This window comes from Nyctereutes procyonoides, unplaced genomic scaffold (assembly GCF_905146905.1).
Source record: "Nyctereutes procyonoides isolate TBG_1078 unplaced genomic scaffold, NYPRO_anot_genome, whole genome shotgun sequence".
Lineage (NCBI taxonomy): Eukaryota > Metazoa > Chordata > Mammalia > Carnivora > Canidae > Nyctereutes > Nyctereutes procyonoides.
Window position 1 is genome coordinate 53,960,223 of NW_026575047.1, and position 5,960 is coordinate 53,966,182.

Below are 5,960 nucleotides of genomic sequence, written 5' to 3' on the forward strand. Positions count from 1 at the left end.
TTTACCTCTGGTTAGGTTTATTCCTAGGCATCTTATGGTTTTTTGTGCAATTGTAAATGAGATCAATTCCTTTATTTCTCTTTCTTCAGCCTCATTGTTAGTATAGAGAAATGCAACTGATTTCTGCCCATTGCTTTTGTATCATGACACATTGCTGAACTCCTGCATGTGTTCTAGCAATTTTGGGGTGGAGTCTTTTGGATTTTCCACATAAAGTATCATGTCATCTGCAAAGAGTGAGAGCTTGACTTCTTTGCTAATTTTAATGCCTTATATTTATTTTTGTTGTCTGACTCTTGACGCTAGGATTTCAAGCAGTATGTTGAACCACAGTGGTGAGAGTGGACATTCTTTTTTTTTTTTTTACCTTGTTTCAAACTTTATTCTCAGGCTTCTTCAGCTTAATTAGCTGCAAAGAACGAATTTTGTATAATCAAAAACTGAAAAAAGCTGCAGCGTCCAAGGGGCTTGGGTTTAAAAATATTAGAGATCTAGATTTTATCAGATCCATGAGCGAAATTTTTAAAAGCAGTCATAATATAAAATAGCACCTCCTAGTAACTTCTTCAAGATCTATCTTCTTCAGAAGTTGACTCAATTCAGTTTGCTTCATTCTTGGAAGCTTCATCAAAATTCTCCACAAGATCTGGAACTTCATCATCATCATTTTCTCCAGTAGCAAGTGGTGCTTTTCCATCCACAGATTGTGTGGGCAGAGCTTCAGCAAGTCTTCTTAAACTAGTCAGACTGTCTGCACCAAGCTGGTTTAAGATACTGGGTAGCATTTCTGTCAGCTGCTTTGTCTCAGCATGGCCTTTAATGGTGAAAGTGTTAGCTGCCAGCGATGCCTGAACTTTAGGGTTGTTAAAGTAGATCACTGTTCCTTAGTTTGTGAACATATTCACTTCTTCAATACCAGAGATATTGTTTACCCTTAACTTCTTTAAGGAAAACTGAAGCTTTTTATCATCTGCTGTAGCTGTTTTATGAACCACCTTCTTTCGGTGAGGAGTTCCTTTCCCACCAATGAGCACTTGTGCTTGCAGTTTGGCGAGTTTCTCCTGGTTTTTGATAGTTTCTTTCATCTTTTTGGAGCAGAAATGGAACCGCACGGGGGAATAGAGTTAGCGCTCAGGGGGCCTTGGGCAGACCAGCTGAGATTAGTTGCACACATGCGGGGACGCAAGATCAAGAGTGGACATTCTTGTCATGTTCCTGACCTTAGAGGAAAAGCTCTCATTTTTTTCCCATTGGGAATGATATTCTCTGTGCACTTTTCATAGATGGCTTTTAAGATATTGATGTATGTTCCCTCTATCCCTACACTGTGAAGAGTTTTAATCAAGAAAGGATACTGTATTTTGTCAAAGGCTTTTTCTGCACCTATTGAGAGGATCATATGGCTCTTGTCCTTTCTTTAATTAATGTGATGTATTACATTGATTGATTTGTGAATGTTGAACCACTCTTGCAGCCGAGGAATAAATTCCACTTGGTTGTGTTGAATAATTCTTTTAATGTACTGTTGTATCCTACTGGCTAGTATCTTGGTGAGAATTTTGGCATCCATATTCATCAGGGATATTGGTCTGTAATTCTCCTTTTTTTTTTAAGATTCTATTCACTTATTCATGAAAGACACACACACACAGAGAGAGAGAGAGAGTCAGAGAGAGAGAGAGAGTCAAAGACACAGGCTGAGGGAGAAGAAGGCTCCATACAGGGAGCCTGACGTGGGACTCAATCCCGGGTCTCCAGGACCAGGCCCTGGGCTGAAGGCAGCACTAAACCACTGAGCCAGCCGGGCTGCCCTGTAATTCTCCTTTTTGATGGGGTCTTTGGTTTGGGGATCTCGGTAATGCTGGCTTCATAGAGTGAGTTTGGAAACTTTCCTTCCATGTCATATTTTTTGAAAGAGCTTCAAAAGAATAGGTATTAATTCTTCTTTAAATGTTTGGTAGAATTCCCCTGGGAAGCCACCTGGCCCTGGACTCTTTATTTGTTGGGAGAGTTTTGATTACTGATTGTGAGTCTGATCAGGTTTTCCATTTCTTCCTGTTTCAGTTGTGGTAGTTTATACATTTCCAGGAATGCATCCATTTCTTCCAGGCTGTGTAATTTGTTGGCATATAGTTGCTCATAATATGTTCTTAAAATTATTTGTATTTCCTTGGTGTTGGTCATGATCCCTCGTATTTCACTCATGATTTCATTAATTTTGGTCCTTTCTCTTTCTTTTTGATAGATCTGGCTAGGGGTTTATCAATCTTATTAATTCTTTCAAAGAACCAACTTCTAATTTCATTGATCTGTCTTACTGTGTTTTTGGTTTCTCCTTCATTGAGTTCTGCTCTAATGTTTATTATTTCTCTTCTCCCGCTTAGTCTAGGATTTATTTGATGTTCTTTCTCTAGTTCTTTTAGGTATAAGTTTAGTTTGTGTATTTAAGGCTTTTCTAATTTTTTGAGAGAGACTATTTTGGAATGTACTTCCCTTTTAGGATTGCCTTTGCTGTATCCCAAAGGTTTTGAACAGTGTGTTTTCATTTTCATTTGTTTCCATGAATTTTTAAAAACTCTTCTTTAATTTTCTGGTTGATTCATTCATCTTTTAGTAGGATGCTCTTTAACCTCCAAGTGTTTGAGTTCCTTCCAAATTTCCTCTCATGATTGAGTTCATGTTTCAAAGCATTGTGGTCCAAAAATATGTAGGGGATAATCCCAATCTTTTGGTATCAGTTGAGATCTGATTTGTGACCCAGTATGTCATCTATTCTGGAGAATGTACCATGTGCACTCAAGAAGAATGTGTATTCTGTTGCTTTAAGATGGAATGCTCTGTATATCTATGAAGTCCATCTGTCCATTGTGTCATTCAAAGCCCTTGTTTCCTTGTTGATTTTCTGCTTAACTGATCTTTCTTTTTTTTTTTTATTTATGATAGTCAGAGAGAGAGAGAGAGAGAGAGAGAGAGAGAGAGAGGCAGAGACATAGGCAGAGGGAGAAGCAGGCTCCATGCACCGGGAGCCTCGATGTGGGATTCGATTCCGGGTCTCCAGGATCGCGCCCTGGGCCAAAGGCAGGCGCCAGACTGCTGCGCCACCCAGGTATCCCCTTAACTGATCTTTCTATTGCTGTGAGTAGGGTGCTAAAGTTCCCTACTATTATTGTACTATTATCAATGTGTTTCTTTATTTTGATTATTAATTGGTTGACATAATTGGCTCCTCCCTAGTTAGGAGCACAAATTTTTATAATTGTTAGATCTTCTTGTTGGATAGACCCTTTATGTATGATATAGTGTCCTTCTTCATCTCTTACTAGTCTTTGGTTTAAAACCTTATTTGGGGCAGCCCTGGTGGCGCAGTGGTTTAGCACCGCCTGCAGCCCAGGGCGTGATCCTGGAGACCCTGGATCGAGTGCCGCGTCAGGCTCTCTGCATGGAGCCTGCTTCTCCCTCTGCCTGTGTCTCTGCCTCTCATTCTCTCTGTGTGCCTCTATGAATAAATAAATTTTAAAAAATCTTAAAAAAATAAAAAAAAATAAAACCTTATTTGTCTGAGATGAGGATTGCTATCCCAACTTTCTTTTGAGGTCCATTAGCATGATAAATAGTTTGCCACCCACTTATATTCAGTCTGAAGGTATCTTTAGGTCTAATTTCATTGATTTCCTCTCTTAAAATGAGTGAAAATATCAGTGAGGGTGCCAGAACATGAGAGACTCCTAACTCTGGGAAACGAATAAGGGGTAATGGAAAGGGAGGTGAGCAGGGTTTGGGTAACTGGGTGACGGGCACTGAGTGGGGCACTTGATGAGATGAGCACTGAATGATATGCTATATGTTGACAAATTGAACTCCAATAAAATAAATAAAATAAAATAAAATAGTCTCTTTTAGACAGCATCTGGATGGGTCTTGCTTTTTCTTTTTTTTAAATCCAATCTGATAACCCTGTGTCTTTTGATGGGAGCACTTAACCCATTTACATTCAGAGTAACTCTTGAAAGATATGAATTTAGTGTCACTATATTACTTGTAAAGTCTCTGTCTCTACGGATCGTCTCTGTTCTTTCTGGTCTTTGTTACTTTTGGACTCTCTCTTCACTTACAGGATCTCCCTTAATATTCCTTGCAGGACTGTCTTAGTGGTCCCAAATTCTTTCTGTTACTGTCTGTCCTGGGAGCTCTTTATCTCACCTTCCATTCTGAATGAAGGCCTTGCTGGATAAAGTATTCTTGGCTGCATGTTTTTCTCAGTTAGTACCATGAATATATCATGTCAGTTCTTTCTGGCCTGCCAGATCTCTCTGGACAGGTCTGCTGATAACCTTATGTTTTTACCCTTGTACGTTAAGCACCTCTTGTCCTGGGCTGCTTTTAGGACTTTTTTCTTTATCTCTGAAATTTGCAAGCTTCACTATTATATGTTGCAGTGTTAATTTTATTAACACTGTTTTTATTGATTAGGTAGGAGGGGTCCTCTCTACCGCTTGGACTTGAATGCCTGTTTCCTTCCCCATATTAGGGAAGTTCTCAGCTATAATTTGCTCAAATATTCCTGTTGTTCCTCTCTTTCTTCTCCCCCAGGGTCCCCAATAATTCTAATATTATTTCAATTTATGGCACCACTGATTTCTCAAAAGCCTCCCCTCATAGTTCATTAGTTGTTTTTCTCTCTTTCCTCAGCTCTCTTCCTTTCCATCAACTTGTCTTCTATGTCACTTACTCTTTCTTCTGTCTCATTTACCCTAGCTGTTAGAGCATCCAATTTAGATTACTTCTCAGTTTAAGCATTTTAAATTTTGGCATGATTATATTTCATTTCTGCAGTAAGAGATTCTCTAGTGTCTTTTATGCCTTTTTAAGCCCAGCTAGTAAGTTTACAATTGTTATCCTGAATTCCAGCTCTGATATCTTACTTATATCCATATTGATTAGATCTGTGGCAGAGTATTACTTCTGGTTCTTTCTTTTGTTGTGAATTCCCCCTTCTAGTGATTTTGCCCAGAGAAGAATGGATGAACAAGTGAACAAAATAAAAAATATCAATCATGATCTGAGTGAAATACACTAACAAATCTGAAGAGGTCAGAAACCAAAACAAAAAAGAAAAATAAAGAAAAAACCGGGGGGAGTGGGGAGAGCATAATCTCCCAGGATGGACAAGACAGGATGCTGCACTTGGTCCTGAGTGTATTCTGGTCTGTGTGTTAGAAGACACTAAATCCCAAAATTGCAAAGAAAGCAAAACTTATATACATACAAAAATAAAATTGAATACAGTGAACGGAAACCAAAAATGAAGAATATATCTAAAAAATGCAAATGTAAAAAAAATGAAAGTTAAAAAAGACTTAAAAACAAAGAGCTGATAAAATAAACCAATTGAATAGAAAAAAAGAAATGGAAAATTTTATTTTATTTATTTTTTAAAAAGATTTTATTTGTTTATTCATGAGAGACACACAGAGATAGGCAGAGACACAGGCAGAGGGAGAAGCAGGCTCCATGCAGGGAGCCCGATGCAGAACTGGATCCCGGTCTCCAGGATCACGCCCTGGGCCAAAGGCAAGGCGCTAAACTGCTGAGCCGCCCAGGGATCCCCAGAAATGGAATTTTTTTTTCATAATTTTTTTTTATGATAGTCACAGAGAGAGAGAGAGAAAGAGAGAGAGAGAGAGAGAGAGAGAGAGAGAGAGGCAGAGACATAGGCAGAGGGAGAAGCAGGCTCCATGCGCCGGGAGCCCGACGTGGGATTCGATCCCGGGTCTCCAGGATCGCGCCCTGGGCCAAAGGCAGGCGCTAAACCGCTGCGGCCCCCAGGGATCCCGAGAAACGGAAAATTTTAAATATCTAAGTTTAAATTTCATCTAAGCAAATCATGAAAAAAAAAAACCTTCAAAATCTATATACTATTTTCCCTATACTATACTGGAGTTTTGCAGTTTTGTGTGGTC

The 5,960-nt window shown here is 39.1% G+C and overlaps 1 pseudogene; it reads right to left on the reverse strand.

Moving 5' to 3' along the window:
- Positions 1-599: 599 nt before the first annotated feature.
- On the reverse strand, positions 600-1,085 carry LOC129510563 (transcription factor BTF3-like; annotated as a pseudogene).
- Between the last annotated feature and the right edge of the window lie 4,875 nt (positions 1,086-5,960).